Below are 22,295 nucleotides of genomic sequence, written 5' to 3'. Positions count from 1 at the left end.
TAAAAGAGAAGATGTTACAACTGGTATCACAAATTATAAAGAATCATAAGGGACTTCTAGAAATAATTACCTGCCAACAAACTGGACACCATAGAAGAAATGGATAAATTCCTCCAACTATACAATGACCAAGACTGAATCAAGAAGAAACAGAAAGCCTGAGCAGATCAGTTAGCGGTATGAAAACTGAACCAGCAATGAAAAACCTTCCAATAAGGGAAATTTTAGGACCAGATAGCTTCAGGGAATTCTACCAAACATTTAAAGAAGAATACCAGGGGCTCCTGGATGACTCAGTCAGGAAAGGTTCTGACTCTTGATCTATCAAGGCTCAGCTCATGAGCTTGCAGTTCATAAGATCAAGCCCCAGGTTGGCCTGCACTGGCAGCACAGAGCCTTGCTTGGAATTCTCTCCTTTTCTTTCTGCCCCTCCCTCCACTCCTGCACATGCACTCTCTCTTTCAAAATAAATAAACTTAAAACTGAGAAATATCAATCCTTCTCAAACTCTTCCAAAAAATGGAAGGGGAGGGGGATACTCCAAATTCATTCTGGAAGGCCAGTGTTAACCCTGATAGCACAAGGACTCCATGAGAAAATGACAGACTAACATGCCTGATGAAAGCAGATGCAAAATCTCTCCAAGATCAAAAAGAGAAACATTGGACTTGAGCATCAAAAGCAGTCTTGAGAAAGAAAAGCTCACGGGGCGACTGGGTGGCTTAGTTGGTTAATCGTCCTACTTCAGCTGAGGTCACTGGTCTCTCATGGTTCATGAGCATGAGCCCCATGTGAGGCTCTGAGCTGCCTTGCTTCAGATTCTGTGTCTCCCTCTCTCTCTACCCCTTGCCAGCTGTCACTCTCTCTCTCTCTCTCTCTCTCTCTCTCAAAAATAAACATTAAAAAAAAAAAAGAAAAGGTGAAGGCATCACAGTTTGTGATTTCAAACTAGATTAGAAAACTTGTAATTAAAGTGACATGTATCAGAGAAAAATTGACACAATGATCTACAGAACAAAGAGGACAGCAAGAAACCCACACATGCAAGGCCAAATTGACGTACATTCGTAGAATGGAATATTCCTCAGTAGCGAAAGGGAACAAACTACCCAAACACTCTACGATGTGGATGAATCTAAAAAGCATTATATACCAAGGCAGAGACAAGATGGTGGATTCGTCTTATAAAGTTTTAGAAGAGGCAAAATTAACTTCTGATAACAGAAACTAGAGCCCTGGTGGACTTGGAACGTGGAGAAGAGGGGTTTGGTCAAATTGAGAGAACTCTCTGGAGGGATGGAAGCCTATCTTGATAAGGACATTGTTTACATCCATGTACACATCGGTCAAACTCACTGCTTTCTCTAAGTAAGATATGTGTATTCCACTGTGGGCACAATATACCTCAACAGAAATATTAAAAACGTTGCTCACATGCATTTGGTTCAAAAGGAACAGTTGAAGGAAACAAGAAATTTTCCTCTGAGGAGCGTTTTAATGGTCAATATTGGGTTGGAACACGTGAGGAAGACCGACATATTTCTTCCCGGGGCCAAAGGTAGAGATGGCTTACTGTAGATGACACACAGGAAATGATGGACAGAAGTGGCTCTTTCTCACACAAAGATCTAAAAAACTAGGAGAAGAGGAGATCTGATGGCTTTGGGTATCATGGTGTCCATAGATAGCTCTCGTCATACTGGACCAGAATTTTCTTACAAACCCTACCCTCAGACTCTGCCTCACAAGAAGCACTGTGGTTCATAGCAGAGCTTCCTTCTCAGAGCACAGTGAGGTTCTCTGTTCTTCCACACGGTAGATGTTTTATCTACATAAAGCCTTCAGTGGCTTAGTAGGTTTTGGGAACACTGTTGTATAAAAACAAAACCATAAAGATTTAATTTATTGCGTGACCTCTTCAAAATCTTTAATATGCAAATGCTCAGAGGGACTCTTCAAAACGGGAACATAAGAGAAAACTTTTCAAACCCTCTTGGGCGCGGGATCATTTATTCGTGAAAAATTTCAGCAAAGAGGAATTCCAGGGAAAATATACTTGGTGCATACTAGGGCAGAGTAGTATCTGGTGTCCTCTTGGGGGCTCAAAAAAAAGAAAACTAAATGTGGGCAAATTCAAGTCTAAAACAAACAGAGGGGTGCCTGGGTGGCTTAGCCGGTACAGTGTCAGACTGGATTTTTGCTCAGGTCATGATCTCACGGTTTAGAGATTGAGCCCGGGTCAGTCTCAGAGCAGAGCGTGGAGCCTACTTGGGATTCTCTCTCTCTCCCCACCCTCGCCCCTCACTGCCGCTCCCCTGCTTGTGATCTCTCTCACTCTCAAAACAAATGAACTTAAAAAAAATGTTTAAGATCAATAAATAAGCAACAGAACCCTAGTAATTGCCATCACATGTATAAGGCATATATAATGCTCCCAAATTAAAAATAAATTGTTTGTGTAGACACTATTCAATTTTGGGGCTCGTTACTTTAAGTGAGGGCTTAAATCCCGAATAGACGGATTCGTCCTAATAAAAGTATGTTGAGAATACAATGTAATAAACTCTGAATTAACCATTCAAAATTTACTTTGATGACCAGATGCTGACTGTGGGTTTTCCAGCACTCTCAGACATCTAATGGTACAATCAAACAACTTGTTGGTCTACAAACCCAAGTGTCAGGAGAGTTAATTTGTCAATTTGTTGATTGCTCATGGTCATTAGTCAGTGGATGGACCTGAAATTATTTCTTTTGCAGACTTATTCTTTTACAGGAAGCTCCCAGGTTCATACTTTCTCTCCCCTGCCAAATAATGCCAAAACATTGCACGGATATAATATTGCATCCAGGGATTCTGCCACAAATGTCACAGCCGTTTGCTGTTCCGGTTGGTTTTGAGGACAATTCTCTCGCTAAATGATCTCCACCTTCTACCCCATCCTCTCTATGGATCATAAGAGGGTTCCTAGCAATTAGCAGAGTTCCAGTAAAAATAATACTTTCCCGGCTATAATGTAGTCATGGCCCAGAGAAATTGGGGTGGACATTTTTTCCTTTCTACTTTAATAAGTGCACATCCAAGTAGGGACATGACCGGATCTGCTCAGGCATGCCCCAGGCTCAGCATCCATCTTTCTCCGGCTTTACCACTTCCAGACTGACAGCTAAATTACTGCACAGAAAAGGTTTCTGTGTGCTGTAACCATAATGCTGCCACGGAAACTGGTTTGTTGGCTCAAAGGATAAACAGAGATTGAAGGACAATTTTCATTAACAGAGAAAGATGGGGTAGAGGAGAGGAAAACAGAGCTGGATCTGCGGGGGAAAACAAGCTGAGCAAACTTGAGGACAAAACCTAAGTAGACACATTCTAATGGAGTGGTAATTTTCTCGTCAAGTGGCAGGCCCTCGCTGAATTCTTGGAAGAAACCCATACCTGCGTCTTACATAGTCTCTGCCCAGGATGGCTAAGAACAGAGAAGGCTGTTTTTTTGTTTTTTGTTTTAACCTGTAAATGAAATTGAAATTAGAGCACATAAAGAGAGGGAGTCGATAGCATTTCACAATGGAATGGACATAGGATTTCCAGGAAGATTATCTTTCTTTGCCAAAGCATTCTCAAACGGTAGCAGTGAAAACTAAGATTAAGGGGGCGCGGGGGTGGCTCAGTAGGTTAAGCATCTGACTTCGACTCAGGTCACGATCTCATGGCTCATGGATTCGAGCCCCGCGTCGGGCTCTGTGCTGAGAGCTCGGAGCCTGGAGCCTGCTTTGGATTCTGTGTCTCCCTCTCTGGCTTTCTCCTTCTCACACACTGTTTCTTTCTCTCTCTCTCTCTCTCTCTCTCTCTCTCTCTCTCTCTCTCAAAAAAATAAATAAATAAACACCAAAAAAATCTTTTAATATAAAAAAAAGAAAACTAAGATCGAGGAATGTGGAAAAAAATCTAGCCCATACTTGGTCAACTTTTTGGCCACTGTACATAGGAGATCACATCGTTTAGTCCATGAGTCTATAGCTTCAAGTAAGCACAGGAAAGACTTACTCAAATACATACTGTGTTACTAGTGTCAGGCTGACGATCATCTCATTTACCTCGATGTCCACTTCATCTCCGATTGTCAGTAGTACAGTAATACACAACAGAACCTTAATATACATTTACTGAACACATTATTGAGTTACTATTTTCTCCCTTAGGTTAGAAATATTGACAGACATAACAAAGTTATAGATGTGAATGGTGGGCTTTAAAACTTCTGGTAGGAAGGATCAAAGAGGACTCTACAGAGATGTGGCATGTGACTTGGGCTTCGATATTTACAAGTATTTAGAGGTTCAGAATGACACAGAGAATGAACAAAGTATGAACACAGAAGTGGAGAATTCTTCGGAATTAACAGGAAAGGGAAGTGGTATGCTGAATTGTCAGGAGGAATTGTCTGGGCAAAAGTGAACACCCACCCTCCTATCATTCTGATTATCAGCATCTGAAGGGGAAGCCAATATTGTTTGTAGCTATCTAGGTAACTACAAACCGAGTCAGGTCATATTATGACTCAGTAAATGGCTGTGAAACAAGCTATTCATTTCCATAATGTCAGCGACACTCTTGAGGAAAGGAAACGCTATTCCTTTTTGCGTTAGCCATTCTCCATCATGATAAATTCTGAATTGAAAATGCACATTTTAATTTGATGCCTGGGTTTAACTTAAAACTGGCATTAGTGAGGCCAGTAATGAAATCCCAGACTCTCCTCCGTGAGAGCAACAATGCCAGGCACTTAGTAGGTACATGAGAAACACTCGTTGAATGAATGAGCATCCGAAGTCAAGATTTCATCAAATACTGCAGAATAGATTAGCCCTTATCTCCACTCACACTCTCATTTCAAAATTCTAAAACGCAAACATTCCAATAATCACAACAAAGTCCAGTTCACAAGGTAGCTGATGACCAACATAACTCAATCAATCCATCAATCACAACTGTTTCCCTCTTGTACTCTACAGCTTGAAATCCTGGTTTCCAACCTGTCAAGGTCACTCACAAGCATCTTCATTTTCAGAAGGTTATTTGTTGTCAACATCTACCGTCCCCCTTGGATTTTCACTTACAGGAATTACACTCACATTATTTACTGCAAAGTAAATTACTGCATAGTCTTTCAAAGTACTTTGATGAAGTATCCACGGCAAGGGGGTCCAAAGGTCAGATGGGTTTGGGAAATGACTGGTACCCTGAACTTCCTCTTGGAGGTTTACTCCGTAAGTAATTTATTTAAGGTTCTGAGAAGCCCTGCAGTCAAGAAAGCCAATAACCGTTTAACCCACTGTTTTTCAAACTGTTAAGCCCAGGGAACCTATTTTGAATGGTGTCCACTTTCTTTCAGGGGTAATGTTCTGAGGTGATACCTTGGGACACATCCTAAAGCAGTGATCACAAACTGATGTCCTGCATGGCATTCTAAACTTGAATGACACACACACACAAAGAGAGAGGACAGGGAGAAATGTCAGCACATCCTGGCAACCCAGGGCCACATTCTTACGTAACATCAATCCTACTATCCCCTTGTAAGGAACAAACATTCTCTGCTTCATTAGGACTCTGGCAATTCTCTTATTTATTTCCCCCCAAATCATTCCTCACGTGGTTATCACTCGCCCGGTTCCTGCCGATATTGACTTTGGACCTCTTGTCCTGGAGAACGTCAATCACTGAGATGTCCCTACTACTCTTTCGGGAGAAAGGAATGCCAGTATTTAAACGGCAGGGGAAAAAATAGGTCAGTGTAGTACGAAATCCCCCTCTTAGCTACGAGAGGTAGTATCTTTGTCTGCTCGACTTCAAGGAAAAAAGAAGGTGCCTATATCATTATCTTGGCATCCAAATCGTATTTGCCCCCAATTTTTTTTTTTTTTTGCATCTGCAAATCCATAATCCTGTTAATATAGGAATCTTGGGATGTTATACAACATTATCACTGAGGTAGTTCACATGTGCTGCCCAGAAAGGGCTCATTACTTCTGAATGGGGTCTTTCCTTATTTCTTATTTCAGATGTTTTTAGGCTCAAACTCCAACAACTGGCAGTTCTGAGGTAATATCATAAACTGGCCAGATGTGTGATTAAAAATGTGTCAATGAAAACAAAAAGCGATTTTTCTAAAATTTAAAATTAAACATATTTTAGTTTGTAACCTGTACCATGGGAGGGGGGCACTGGGGAAGCGCCACAGGGGCCATTTGGCACATAAGCATCACGCAACCTTCTAGCAGCAAAGGTAAACACAGAAACAAGATTTTTTTTTTTTTTAAGTTTATTGAGAGCGAGAGAGAGAAAGAGAGAGAGGCTGAGAGTGAGAGCATGCGTGCCCACACACAAGTACGGGAGGGAGAGAGAATACCAAGCAGGTGCTGCTCTGTCAGCACATGGCCTTGACTCAGGGCTCAAACCGACGAACCGTGACATCAAGGACCTGAGCCGAAATCAAGAATCAAACGCAAAACCATTTCCAGGGCAAGGTAAGAGACAGCTTGTTCTCCACTTGTGTTCTCCAAATAGTATATGTTACTCATGGCATGATCTATCCTGAAAACGGCAGATTCCGAAAGGATTTGAGACATCATGTTGATAGCTCCCAAGAGTCTCTGGGAATTTGTTTTTGTTTGGCTTTTTACCCAAATGTCCCACCATTGAATTTACTCATCTCCTTAGGCTCCAAAGTGATTTTCAGCACAGTCTCTCCTTGTACTGGAAGATTGGTTTCTACTCTAAATATTTTCCCATTTGCACCTTTCACCTTTTTAATCATGCCGGACATCAGCATCTCATAATTCATTATCGGCCTTCGAAGGCAACTGATTATACTGCCATCAAAAAGAAAATAACCTATGGTCTGGAGGGGAAGTGAGAGAACCAGGGTTGCAAAGGAGCTTCCGGTTCACATTTTCCTTCTTTGGTGTGAAGGAGTTTAAAGAAGGAATGCCATACAAACCAACCACTCAGGTCAGACCAAATATTTGGATTATTAAGTGTTGGCTGGGGTGTCTGGGAAAGAAATATTGCTGGACTTCCAGCGTGGTTTCGTTTCAGCAAAGTTTCAAATCAGTTATCCAAAGGAGCGTAATATATAATGTTAATTTCACAGCTGACATTTTGTTGGTGAGTACTAAAAGCCAGGAACACCCTCTGTTTTCCGTGGCAAGATTTAAGCTTTGGGTCTGAAATGCCTGCTAATTACCATCATCCATTCGTTCCACAAATATTTAGTGAACATCTTCTAACGGGCCAGCTACTCTTTTAGTCACTACAGAAATGGCAGTGAACACAGAAACTCTAGTGGTCATGGAGCTTACTTTCAGATGGTCGTCTTCTATTTTAGCGACCCTATTTTGTACTCGTTTCTGTCAGTGGCACTCAAGACCTCAAACAAACATGGTCTGTTCAGTCTGGTAAATGTCAACTCAGCAGCCCAAGGCAAAGGAAGATCTCGAGTGAAAGCCATGCCAGCTATGTTTTCTTTTTTTAAAAAATTTTTTAATGTTTATTTATTTTTGAGAGAGATAGAACGTGAGCAGGAGAGGGGTAGAGACACGAAGTAGGCTCCAGGGTCTGAGCTGTCAGCACAGAGCCTGACATGGGGCTCAAAGTCATGGTCTGTGAGATTATAACCTGAGCTGAAGTCAGACACTTCACAGACTGAGCCCCCCAGGTGCCCCTCCACCTAGGTTTTAAACGCTAAAACCCTCTGGTGCCCACACCTCCCCCAAAGCACAGCAACAAAGAAATGGAGACAACAGTACCAGTGCATTAGACATGCAGGAAAGGCTCACAAAGTTCATTTTATCTCATACCAGTGAAACCACTCAGACCCACAGGGACTAGAAAACAAACCTCGAGAATAGAAGTTCCCTGAGAAAAGGGCTTGACCTGATTTGTACTCACCACACAAGACCGTCATGAGCAGTAAGCGAATGTAAACCACTTAGAATTGCGCCCCGCAGATACTTTTGTACTATATAAATATTAGCGACTGTTTGTACCCTTTGTGTGTTGTATATTATAACTACTAAAATTTGCATATATCTGAAACCCATTTAATAATGGAATACTGCTGGGGTGCCTGGGTGGCTCAGACGATTAAGCATCTGAACTTCTGCTCAGGCCATGATCTCATGGTTCATGGGTTCAAGCCCCACATTAGGCCCTCTGCTGTCAGCACAGAGCCTGCTTTAGATCTGCTGTCTCCCTCTGTCTCTTCCCCTCTCCCCTTCGTTCTCTCTCTCAAAATAAATAAACTTAAAAAAATAATAATGTGATGGCACAAACACAGACACTCAGATCAATGGCACACAATAGAGAATGCAGAAATGGACCCACAAATGTATGGCCAACTAATCTTCGACAAAGCAGGAAAGAATATCCAATGGAATAAAGACAGTCTCTTCAGCAAGTGGTGCTGGGAAAACTGGACAGCGACATGCAGAAGAATGAACCTGGACCACTTTCTTACACCATACACAAAAACAAACTCAAAATGGATGAAAGACCTCAATGTAAGACAGGAAGCCATCAAAATGCTCGAGGAGAAAGCAGGCAAAAACCTCTTTGATCTTGGCCGCAGCAACTTCTTACTCAACATGAATCCGGAGGCAAAGGAAACAAAAGCAAACATGAACTATTGGGACCTCATCAAAATAAAAAGCTGCTGCACAGCGAAGCAAACAATCAGCAAAACTAAAAGGCAACCGACAGAATGGGAGAAGATATTTGCAAACAACATATCAGACAAAGGGGTAGTATCCAAAATCTATAAAGACCTTATCAAACTCAACACCCAAAAAACAAATGATCCAGTGAAGAAATGGGCAAAAGACATGAATAGACACTTCTCCAAAGAAGACATCCAGATGGCCAACCGACACATGAAAAAATGCCCAACATCATTCATCATCAGGGAAATACAAATCAAAACCGCAATGAGATACCACCTTACACCTGTCAGAATGCCTAACATTAACAACTCAGGCAGCAACAGATGTTGGCGAGGATGCGGAGAAAGAGGATCTCTTTTGCACTGCTGGTGGGAATGCAGACTAGTGCAGCCACTCTGGAAAACAGTATGGAGGTTCCTCAAAAAATGAAAAATAGAACTACCCTATGACCCAGCAACTGCACTGCTAGGCATTTATCCAAGGGATACAGGTGTGCTGTTTTGAAGGGGCACACGCACCCCAATGTTTATAGCAGCACTATCGACAATAGCCGAAGTATGGAAAGAGCCCAAATGGATGAATGGATAAAGATGTGGTGTGCATATGTGTATATATATATATACATATGTACACACACACACACACACACACACACACACACACAATGGAGTATCTCGGCAATCAAAAAGAATGAAATCTTGCCATTTGCAACTACATGGATGGAACTGAAGGGGATTATGCTAAGTGAAATTAGTCAGAGAAAGACAATTATCATAGGACTTCACTCACATGAGGACTTTAAGACACAGAACAGATGAAAATAAGGGAAGGGAAGCAAAAATAATATATAAAAACAGGGAGGGGGGAAAAAACTTAAGAGACTCTTCAATATAGAGAACAAACAGAGGGTTACTAGAGGGGGTGTGGGAGGGGGATGGGCTAAATGGGGAAGGGGCACCAAGGAATCTCCTCCTGAAATCCCTGTTGTACTGTATGCTAGCTAATTTGGATGTAAATTAAAAAAAATTTTTTTTTAAATAATAATGTGATACTGCTATTTTCAGGTACCTAGAGGTTTTGCCGGGCAGGGAAGGGGTCTTATATTGATCACCTCCTATAACTCAAACAGCACCTAGGACAATCTTTAATACCAATGGTTTCTAGTTAAGCGTATATTATATTAAATCAGAACTATGTCTGAGTGTATTTGATTAAGACCGCAAACAAACATCTCTTGTTGTCGCTGATACAGATTAAATTATGTCCCTGCCCCTCAAAAAAAAAGGGGGGGGATAAAGTGTTAATCACTGAATGTGATCTTATTTGGAAATAGAATTACTGCGGATATAATTACCTTAAAATCATAGTGAAGTAAGAAGAGGATTGTTGTCTTATAAGACGCAGCCACGTGAAGACAGAAAGGGAAACTGCAGGGTGATAGGAAAGGTAGAGACTCTACCCCCATCGTCCCCCCGCCTACACCACCTTGACTCCAGACCTCTAGCCTCTAGAACAGAGAGAGGATACATTTGTTGTTTAAGCCACCCACTTCACGTAGCTTCATTCCAGCAGCCCTAGGAAACTATGGACACAACTCTGCCTCCCAGAGTCATTCGTATCAGTCATTGGGTAGCATATGCTTCTTAAATAGACACACCAAAACACAGACTGTTCGTTTTTGGCTCAGCATTTATATATGGAATATTTGCCACTGGGATCAAAACAGACCCAGCTGTGCCAGCAATATGATGCTTCATTCATCTAACATTCGCTCCTTACACCTTTTTCCAAATATTTCAGATGTTCCTGATATCTACCAGATAAAACATTGTGACAGTGCACACACAGGGAACCTCAGGGGACCGATCTCGGGTGTCAGAGAGTAATTCCGCTGAGATTTAGAATGCCCTCACCATTTATATCCAGGCGGGGAGGCAGTGAGACATGGGGGAGATTTTTGAGGCAGACAGCTAGACTTCAGAAGCAAGATCGCCCTAGAAAGTTTCCAGAGTTCTCTCGGTGCCCGAAAAACCCTATTCAATGTAAAATCATTCCTTGCTTGGGTGGAGAGATGCAGCATATAAATTTGGTACAATATATGCCAGTTAATTCAACAAAATGTCAACCTGTCTGGGAAAACCCTTAGAAAAGGTTTACTTTTCTGTGTCACCAGGGAACTGAGTGATAGGAAGGGAAGCTCATGAAAATGAGATTTTCTCTAACTTCTGCCTACAGTGAATAAATCAAGGAGATTTTTCAAGTCCCCTCAATGAGTTCATCTCATAAACAGGCAAGTATTTACAGACTCCAGGAACATCTCTCTCTAGTCTTCTTTTTTTCTTCCCCTCCCAGCCCAATTTCTTTCCTTCCTCTCTACCATTTCTTTCTTTGCCATTCTTCTGTCCTTTGTGCTCCTGTAGGAGGCAAGATTTGTTGGACAACCCGACAACCGCTATCTCTTACCTCTTAGCTTCTAAACGCCTCGATAAGTGTGGGGGGGTCTTGACTTCGTAAGGGTTTTTTTTGTTTTGTTTTGTTTTGTCGTTCTTTAAAAAAAGAAGATGTAATCTTCCAGCCCCGAACTGGGTTTAAGGTAAGTGTGTATCTGCTTGAGGGCTGAATGCAATCTTTGGCCTTTTTCATAAAGTTTATGGCCCTGGTGCCCCTTTAAAAGTCTCATGTGGCTGATTGATAGGCTCATTTCTGATACTAACCATAAAGAATTGGCCATCCCGAAGATTAGCTGCTCCTCCCCTGAGCATTACAGAAGGTAAAGGCGGGTGCCATTATAGATGGTCCTTGTTGCTTCAATCAGATTCATCCTTCAGCGGCCGGGCAGCGCTCTGCACTGAGGGACCGCACCACAAGACACAGAAGCTCAGTCAAATCCTGTTAGTGAATGGGTGTCTAAGGATTAAAACATCATCATGGGTGGGACAAAGAAAACAGTAGCTAATATTCCCATTTCCTAACTTCTGTTTTCTCTTGGCGTCATTAACCAAAGGGGACGTAGGCAGCCTCACGGAATCTTCCTCATTTGATAATCTATGCCTTTTTATCGAACCTAAGTGATTTTGCCCCTTTACTATTTGTTCCAGTTGTCGTGTCAATCTATTGTGGTTCTCAAAGGAGCTTTCAAATATCTCTTCGTGGGACAAGGGTAGTCATTAGAGATTCTTCCTTACTTCTACGTGTTCTGGGTCAAGATGGAATATAAATACTTACAAAGACGCAAAGGAGGGGCGCCTGGGTGGCTTGGTCGGTTAAGCCTGCGACTTTGGCTCAGGTCATGATCTCACGGCTCCTGGGTTCAAGCCCCGCGTCGGGCTCTGGGCTGACAGCCTGGAGCCTGCTTCAGATTCTGTGTCTCCCTCTCTCTCTGCCCCTCCCCTGCTCACATTCTCTCTCTCTGTCTCTCTCTCTCTCTCTCTCTCTCAGAAATAAACACGAAAAAAATTTTTCTTTTAAAAGGCAAAGGATACCGAGGGACGAAGAGCAGTTGAGAGGGAGGGAGGAGTTACATACACTCACACAGAGGGCGAGGGGAGACAGGGGAAGAAGGAGATACACAGAGTGGAAGGAGAGGGATTTTATGTATGTTGTAATTTAATTCTTAACTGAAGATTTAACTTCTTAGAGGAACAAGAGTTCATCTGCGACCAGCCACAAACTGACAGGGAGAGCCGTTGCAGAAGAACTGGTAAAACCTAGCAGCCCCTCAAATGCAGGAAAAGGAAATGGTAGAGAAAGCACAGGAGAAGCAGGTAAAGGAAAGAAGATTTATTCATCAAGTATTTACTGAACACTTTTTTTTTATTAAAAATTTTTTTTTCAACGTTTATTTATTTTTGGGACAGAGAGAGACAGAGCATGAACGGGGGAGGGGCAGAGAGAGAGGGAGACACAGAATTGGAAACAGGCTCCAGGCTCTGAGCCATCAGCCCAGAGCCCGACGCGGGGCTCGAACTCACGGACCGCGAGATCGTGACCTGGCTGAAGTCGGACGCTTAACCGACTGCGCCACCCAGGCGCCCCATTTACTGAACACTTTCTACAGGACAGGTACAGCACTAGGACTAGGGCTATCAGAGGCAAGACAGTCAACGCACATGAGGAGCTCACATTTTAAAGAACGGAAACATCGGAACCCTACACCAAATAATTACATCAACATGTTCAAACGTGACAGGCCTTCAATGATACTGCTAACACTTTTGCGTTTACTTCTGTCTGGTTTCTGGGTAACACCTCACCACGTAACCGCTCTCATCAGTGTCATCGAGAACATTCATGTGGCTAAACCTAATGATTATATTTCAGACCTTATTACTACTTCCTCCATCTTGAAACATTCTTTCCTTGGGCCCGCCGGATACCACGTTTTCTGGTTTCCTAACTCCTTCTGTCTCTTTTCAGTCTTTCGCAAGCTCACCTCCTCTTGCCAACCATTAAACGTCTCCAAGTTTTGGACCTGTGCTTTACTTCTCTTCTCTATACTCTCTCAGGGAATATAATTCAACTTCCAGTTTCAATTACCTTTAACACACCAGGAACACGCAAATGATCTCTCCAGGCAGACTTTTCTCTCTATAACCTATGTGAAATGCTTACCTCTCCCAGATGCCCATTCAAAGTTAGCCACATCCTCAGTGAGTACACATCTGTCTCTATCTGCCAGTTAAGACCTATGCATTAATTACTTGTGTGTCTTTGGTGTTCAGCACAGTATCCGGCATGTGGTAGGAGTTCACTGTTTGCTCAGCTATCAACTGGAATTAAGGCAGGGCTTGGGGGAAGGATACACAGCATCGCAGTCGGGTGCTGGGTTCCTCCTCTGCCTTCGCACAGTGAATACACGATCGGACAGGCAAGCTAAGACAGTTAACAGAAGTTTTCAGATGTTAATCTCTTAATTATGACAGAGATCAATGAGGACAAAGAAGTAAACATGGAATTTAATGGATAATATTTACTTTTTTTGATATCCAAATTTTTTACTATATATATATATATACATGTGTCTCTGTGTGTGTATATATAGAGACACGTATACAGAGACACACACACATACATATATATACACACATATACACACTACCTTTTTTTTTTTTTTAATTAAAGCTCTTTTGAGACTTGCTTTATGTATTGAGAGGGCCAGAGAAAAAGATAAGTGTGTACACACAGAGTAGTGAAATTAAAAAGAGGAACATGAACTACTAGAAGAAATTATAGGAGTTGAGATACTAGGAGTCGAATCCATTTTTCTTTAATAAACAGCACTGCCCAAATTCTTCAGTAAATACTTGCACAAATCGCCTTTGTTTCCAAGTGACTTTTAGGGAGAAACAGAGCCAAGAGAAATCATTTACTCAAATGAGTTGTCACTCCTGATTTTCAAGAATTAAACACAGAAAAGCATTTGTACATAATAAATTTCATAGTAACATATGCTCTCCTGAATTATAACTCAGACTACAATCTTTACTGATGAGTACTAGACACTGACATCCTAGTCAACCGATTCAAGTCATCGAAATAAACAATCCCTTATGAAAATGAAAATTGAATTATTGCATTGGAAAAATTGAAAGCATGTTTTATCAAAGGCAATTTGTCTATTATCTGACAGCCTTGGAAAACAGCAAGAAAATTATGTCTCTCATGTTACAATGAAAAGGCAGCAGCTCCTTTAGACATCACAGTAATAAGGGAACTTTCGGTCACTCAGGAAAAAATAAATGTTTATTCTATAGCCGGCAGTGTCCGACTTTCCCATGCTTGTGTTCCGCGAAGGAGGGAGGGCACGTTGCTGCACTAGTTAATGGATCGCAGATGAAAGCAGTACCAATGTCGCCCTCATCAACATTATTCCTTCAACAAATCATTTCCTTATTGTTAAAAGAGAGGGATTCTACAGAGCAATCTCAAAAGCTAAAGTGTGAAACCATGAGCTGGACCAAGTAATAGTGGCTCCTTCTTCCTCCAGGGTTAGACCACCGATGCCTTTCATCCATGAGCCAGCCTTTCCGGCACTGTTTTTCATTTGGTCGGCAGAGTTATACAGGATATTCACATCCCAGGTCCCGAGATACAGTACCAAATATTACCTAACTGCCCATTTATTTGAGAAACTTACAGTTTCTGCCTACCATGATAAGGAAAGCGGCCATGAATTTCTGTTCAGGCTATGGCTGGAACAGTCACATTCGTGTCTGTACCTTGGTCATGGTTGTTAAATGATGAGGAGTGTAGCAACAGAAATTGATCGGGCTTTGTAGCACAGCTAGTGAAAACACCTGTATGATGCTTTCATCACTGTAACACTATCAACCCTGACAAGTGTTTCTTATATACTTCAAAGGTTCATTTAGGTTTTTCTGTAGTTTAACAGATTCCTTGAAGAGGAAAGCATTCAGCTTTCTTTTTAAATGGACCGTCTAGAGGAAAAGCTTTGTTATTAAGCCAACAATTAGTTCTTTAATGCCAGTATTTCAGAAAGCCAGTTTCTCCAAAGTAGTATTTGATATACATAGGAATTACATGCAAACCAGATGAACCTCCGATTCCTTCCAAGGGGTTTTCCTAACTAAAACACTAGTAAGAACTTAACAAGAATGTAGGATTAACTCCAGCACAGGGAAGCAAGTTAAAAATAATATGAAATTTTAGAATAGCACTTGAAATCAAGTGTACCTAACCAATTTATTATGGTCTCCAACTAAATGATCCTCATTGATCAGGACATTTGTCGGTACCCGTGTAGCTAACAACCTCGGGGGGTGAAAGATTTCATTTCTGAAGCCTGGGAAGGTCGGCCTACGTGGATGTGGTCTGCAGGTCACTTTTTGGACCTGTAAGCATGGCAGAGTAGAGAAATGCAGAACTCTACTCCTTTCCAGGTGTGTGCTCTCACAACTTCCATCTTCTCAACAGAATTTGGGCAAATACCACCTTTCCTCTGGTTTAAAAGACACTGGGGCGCCTGGGTGGCTCACTCGGTTAAGTGTCCCACTGGGTTTCGGCTCAGGTCGTGATCTTGTGGCTTTGTGGGTTTGAACCCCACATTGGGCTGTGTTGTTGGCAGTGCAGAGACTACTTGGGATTCTCTCTCTCACCCTCCTTCTCTGCCCCTCCCCTACTTGCACTGACTCGCTCTCAAAATAAATAAAACTAAAAAAAATACTGATACATAAAAGTATTAGTTCCCTCCTTATGTGCCCTCTGTACACATTTTAGAATAGCACTGGGTAAAGTTGCCTCCTTTCATGGATGGTATTTTTTTTTTTTTCTCCTCTTGGAACAATTAGCTGCATGAACCATAACATCCCTTGATAATACTATAAAGATGTGTGAGCGCTAAGCAGAAGTCTTTTTTTTGGATAACCTACAACTATATGTGAAAAAACCTACAACTGATGCCATTTTTGATTGCTGATGTCATGGACATTGGCAAGAATATTGAAGCTGTACATCAAAAAGATATTTTAGAGATAAGTCAGCATAAGAATAAAACAGGGCTCTTGGGCTCTCATGAAATTGAGAGATCTCTTCTGTATCAAAGTATATTTATGAGATAATATTTCAACAGAAATGGAGAAAAAATGGAAATCCATCGCCATTATATTACTATTTGGTTGAAATGCCAATCTTATAATGAAATCTAAAATTCCAGCTCTCATAGCTTAAAGTGGATTCCTGCTTGCTTTAATCTTGGTTATCATTATATCGCTAAAGCAATCATTGAAATTAGCTTTGGCATTTACGAAAAGGCGAGAGAGGCCTACCTCTCCTCCCCCCTGCCTCTGATAACTCCCCCTTCTCTAGCTCTGTGGCTGCCCTGACAACAGAAGCTCACAAACACCCAAATGCAACCAGAAATGGGAAGATGGCTGTAATCTTGGATTTGGTCATGAAGCTCTTTCCTAACAGAGCGCGTGGCATCACGGAATGTCGTCAATACCAGCTCGGCTCACACAAAATACACCTTCTTCTGAGACTGTTTCTTAGTTACCAGTGCTTCTGATTTTGAAGCTGGGTATGAAAATGTGAGCCTGTCCAAGGCCCAACTTCCCAGGGTCTGTGAGACCAAAGAGGTAAAACAAAGGTGTTGAACTAAATCATCTACGGGCCGCTTCAAGCTCCAAGATTTTATGTCTGCTATAGTCTTTAAATTGCTCCTTCGACTATAGGTAAGCAGGTTGCACTAGCATGAATTTTGATTGGCCGACAACTTTCATTCTTATTATTTCCATTTAGGTTCCCACACTTGTTTTTTAGCTGAATAAATCTAAGGTGGGTAAGTTATAACAATCCGCAAGCCACGTATCAGCTTCAATGACCTCAGATAGAAGATAAACTATGAAAAGGATGGAAACCATTTAAATGAGTCCTGGTTAGATGGCATGGCCTGAGGTTAGCTCTGAGACTCAGGACTGATCTTTAAGAAGGGTTACAAAAGAGGAAATGCCATCAAAAAGCCTCTCACAGCACAAGAATCTCAAGTTTGAAGGAGAAGTGAAAGGGGAATAAAATACTGTCCTCACGGGACACCTGGGCCGTTCAGTCAGTTTATGTGTTCAACTCTTGATTTCGGCTCAGAGCATGATCTCCCGATTTGTGGGATCGAGCGCTGTGTTGGTCTCTGAGAGACAGCACAGAGCCAGCTTGGGATTCTCTTTTGTCCTCTCTCTTTCGTCCCCCAACCTAGTGCTCTGTCTCAAAATAAATAAATAAACTTAAAAAAAAAATACTTTCAGGGCACCTGGCTGGCTCAGTGAGATCAACGAGATCAACTTAAATTATGATCTCACGGTTCGGGAGTTCGAGTTCCGCATGAAGCTCGCCACCCTCTGTTTGCCTCTCTCTGCGCACCTCCACGGTTTGCGCCCTCTCTCTCAAAAAATAAACATTAAAAAAAAAACAAAAACAAAACTTTCCTCACTGTGGGATTTAAATCATCCCTGGTACACCCGCCAGCATAGATCTCAGCTGCTGAGAAGGTTAACCTTCCAGACTCGACTTCAGATTACTGAAATCCATTATTATTCTTAATCTTCACTTCTGTCTAGGAAATGATCTCGGACATGGTCCTCATTTACACGCCTCTTGTCTTATGGACTAAAAAGCCAAAGGAAAGTTACATACTAAAAAAAAAAAAAAAAAAAAAAAATCCGAAGAGAACTTTCAGATCACGCACTTCACGTATTTGAAGCAGACAATTCAATGTTTCTAATACATTCAGAGTTGTGTGGTCATCACCATGACCTACTCTTACAACAATTTTCTGTCTCCAGAAAGAAACCCCATACACATTAGCAGCAACTCCTTATCTGAATCTTTCCATCGCCAGTGTCAGGTAACCAATCATCTACTTGCTGTCTGTAGATTTACATGTTTTAAACATTTCACATAACTGAACTCGTGGGTCTGTCGTGACTGGCTTCTTTCGTGCAACAGTGCTTTCAAGGTTTATTAAGGTTACAGCATGCACTGGCACTTCACTTCTTATTATTGTAGTATTTCCTTGTATGGAGATACCACATTTTATTTACCCACTCACCATTGGTGAAAACCTGAGTCGTTTCCCTATTTTGCTACTATGAACGACGACGCCATAAACACGTCAATGGAAGCTTTGTACAGGCATATTTCATCTTTCTTGGGTATATATCCAAGAGCGGAATTCCTAATTCTTAATTGCTACTTCATTTTAAGTTATACGTCAAGACGTAATTTTGCAGTGACTTACCACAATAAAATGGATTCCACGGCTATTATTTTTTTGTTCTCTCAGTCTTTCGTTATTCTCTATGCTCATATGCTAATTCTATATTTCCTTTGAGAACTGTAACAAATTAAAAAGCACCTTTAATCAGAAAGCATATTAAAAACAGATTATAAGATAGTACCCTATTGATGGACACATAGGTTGCTATTTTAAAGAATGCTGCAATAAACATGGGGTGCACGTATCTTTTTGAATTAGTTTTTTCATTTTCCCTGGGTAAATATTCAATAGTGGAATTACTGCATCATATGCTATTTCTATTTTTAAAAATATTTTTGAAGAACCCCCATACTGTTTTCTACAGTGGCTATACCAATTTACATTCCCATCAACAGCGAACAGGGCCCCTTTTTCTCCACATCCTCACCAACACTGGTTTCTTATCTTTAACTAACAAGCATGAGATGATATCTCACTGAAGTTTTGACTTTTATTTCCCTGATGGTGAATGATGTTGAGCATCTTTTCATGTGTCTGTTGGCCATCTGGAGGTCTTCTTTGAAAAATGTTTATTCAGGTCCTCTGCCCATTTTTTAATCAGATAGTTTGCCCTCCCCCCTTTTTTTAATGTTTATTTTTGAGAGAGAGCGAGCAAGCGAGCGAGCACTCACGTGCGAGCAGGGGAGGGGCAGAGAGAGGGAGACACAGAATGTGAAGCAGGATCCAGGCTCTCAGCTGTCAGCACAGAGCCCAATGCCAGGCTCAAACTCAGGAAACAGGAGATCATGACCTGAGGCAAAGTTGGATGCTTAACCGACTGGGCCACCCAGGTGCCCTACAGTGTTTGGTTTTTTGGTGTTGTGTGTGATCTTTATATATTTTGGATATTAACCCCTTATCAGATGCATCATTTGCAAATATCTCCTATTCATTAGGTTGCTTTTTGTTTTGTTGATGGTTTCCTTTGCTGTGAAAAAGCTTTCTACTTTGAGGTAGTCCCAATAAGTTTTTGCTTTTGTTTCCCTTGCCTTAGGGGACGTATCTAGGAAAAGGGTGCTATGGCTGATGACAGAGAAATTGTTCCTGTATTCTCTTCCGCAATTTTGTGGTTTCAGGCCTCACTTTTAGGTTTTAATCCATTTTGAGTTTATTTTTACGTGTGTTATAAAAAAGCCCGGTTTCATTCCTCTACGTACTGTCCCGTTTTCCCAACACTATTTATTGAAAAGACAGTCTTTCTCTATTATACATTCTTGGCTTTGTCATAGATCAAGTGATTATGTGAGGGTCTTTTCCTGTATATCCTGTGTCTCTATCCTGTTCCATTGACCTATGTGTCTATTTTGCGCCAGTACCACACCATTTTGATTACTACAGCTTGGCTTGTACCTTGAAACCTGGAATTGTGACGCATCCAGCTTTGTTCTTCTTTCTCAGAATTGCTTTGGCTATTTGGGATCTTTGCGGTTCTATACAAATTTTACTGTTATTTGCTCCAGTTCTGCAAAAACATGCTGTTGGTATTTTGATAGGGGTTGCATTGGATACGTAGATTGCTTTTACATTTCTCCTTCTGTGACTTTTTTTTTTGGAGTATATGGAAACTCTACCCATTTCTGGGTATTCCATTTGCATCCTGCCACTTGAATGAATTTATTACCTCTAATAGGTTTTTGGGAGAATCCTCAGGATTTCCTATGTGTAGTATCACGTTGTCTAAAAATAGTGACAGGTTTTTTTTTTCTTTGCCAATATAGATGAATGAGTAAGGAAAATGTGGTACATACACATACAATTAAATATTAGACAGGCATAGAAAAGGATGTGATTGTGCCATCTGAGACAACATGGATGGACCCAAAGGTTATCATCCTAAGTGAAATAAGACCGAGAAAGACAAATACCATTTGATTCTACTCATTAATGAAATCTAAAAAAAAAAAAATGTACAAAAAGCAGAATCAGAACTGTAAATACAAAGAACAAACTGATGGTTGCCAACAGGAGTGGAGGTTGGGCAAAATGAATGAAGGGGAGAGGGAAATACAGTAGGCCTTCATTACGGAACGAGTAAGTAAGTCACGGAAATCAAAAGCACAGCATGAGGATTGCAGTCAATGTTGTTCCAATCGTGATATAATGGGATAGAGAGAGCTATGCTTCTGGTGAACGTAGTATAAACTTGTCACATCACTGAATTGTACACCTGACACTAATATAACATTGGGTGTCGACTATGCATGAATGCCTGAATGAATGATTGACCCACTCACTTCTCCAATTCCATACCCAGAGACAAGTATCTTTAAAACTATAGGATGTTATTTTAACAAAATAAGATTATGCTATGTATATAACTTGCATTTCTCACCATCAACATATTTCCATGTCATCTGACATAGATTTACTGCATTTTATTATTCTTTTTAAAGTTTATTTATTTACATCGAGAGAGAGAACAAGCGTGCAAGATGGGGAGAGGCAGAGGGAGAGAGACAGAGAGAAAGAGACAGAGAGAGAGAGAGAGAGAGAGAGACAGAAAGAGAATCCCAAGCAGGTTCCACACTGGCAGGAGACAGCTTGATTCAGGGCTCGAATTGTGAGATCATGACCCAAGGAAAAATCTAGAGTCAGACACTTGACCAACTGAGCCATGCAGGTGTCCCAATTTACTGCATTTTAATAAAAGCTACAGATTATTTCATTATATTGAGGCACCATGATGTATTTAACCACTCTGTTTTTTCCTATTACAAACGAACCACAAGGAACATCTTGAACATGTACCTTATGAACGTCAGAAATCTCTAAGAGTAATTTTCTAGGAAATTAGGCAGTTGGGTCATAGGATGCCTACGAGAAGCCAATTTCACTCCAAGAATAGTTATTTCACTTTATACTTCCACCTACAATGAAAGACAGTGGAAGAGAGCCCTATGGTCTTCCCAATTATTAAGGTTACCAAGCATACATTTGGCCAGTCTAAAACACAAAATAATTTTTATATGTATTTAAGTGTTAATACACTTACATACTTTTTTAATTTTGTTTAGTGGCCATTGGTATTTCTTTTAGGAATATCCAATTCATATCATTTGTCTATTTTCCCACTGAATTGCCGATCCTATTGTTAGGATATGTCTACACGTATATATTCCCTATTTGTTGACAAAAATGCTTTAGCATGTCATTTGCCATAATGATATTTTCTACTTTTATGCTGTCTGCTTTTCTCTTCACTACTTCTGGACTCTGCCATTGTTTCTCCAAGTTGAGATGTCACTTCTCTCCTACAATGAATTCCTATATTTAGATTTCATTCTGGACTCTATTCTGCTCACTTATCTCCTTTATTTCTAAGCTCGTGCCAAAATTTTTTCGTTACTTAAGCTTCATTATAATATGTACTGAGATCATCAAGTTGGAGAAGTTCTTCATTTCTTAAAACGTTTGACACTGTCACATACTTATTCTCCCAAAGGAACATTTTATCAGCTTGAGTCATTTAACTTTTTCCTCAACATTGTAAGCCATAATCATTAGTAATAGTATTTAATTAGTACAAAATGCCTTGTTCTCTGGAATGTAATATGAAAGATCAATATATTGGTGTTAAGTTGCAACATTATCAGAATTATTCCAGTTAATGTTTAAATTTAGTCGGAAGAAGCCAGCTCCCAACTAAGAAAAACCAACGACAAAATAAAATAGAAGAAAGCTGTATTCAAATCTTAAGGTTTTCAATTAGAATGTGTAACTATACCAAGTAGAGAAGAAAACAAAGTTATTAAGGTCATTAGGAAATGCATTTAATAACTCCACCAAATAGGGGCGACTGGGTGGC

General features: G+C 40.8%; 1 protein-coding gene across 12 annotated transcripts in view; it reads right to left on the bottom strand.

The window, feature by feature from the left end:
• The window catches only part of RARB (retinoic acid receptor beta), a 769,461-nt gene that overhangs the window by 508,731 nt on the left and 238,435 nt on the right, over nucleotides 1–22,295 (bottom strand). The window contains exon 5 of one of the 12 annotated variants that reach the window (XM_045037694.1): nucleotides 18,473–18,568. The exons of 10 other annotated variants lie outside the window; for them this stretch is intronic. The gene's annotated coding sequence lies outside the window, so the exon portion shown is untranslated. Of the gene's footprint in view, nucleotides 1–18,472; nucleotides 18,569–22,295 lie in introns of those variants that run through there. One more of the 12 variants, XM_045037696.1, reaches the window with a different exon arrangement.

This window comes from Felis catus, chromosome C2, assembly GCF_018350175.1.
Source record: "Felis catus isolate Fca126 chromosome C2, F.catus_Fca126_mat1.0, whole genome shotgun sequence".
NCBI lineage: Eukaryota > Metazoa > Chordata > Mammalia > Carnivora > Felidae > Felis > Felis catus.
The sequence above is the reverse complement of the archived record's forward strand: the minus strand, read 5'-3'. Positions and strand labels throughout refer to the sequence as shown.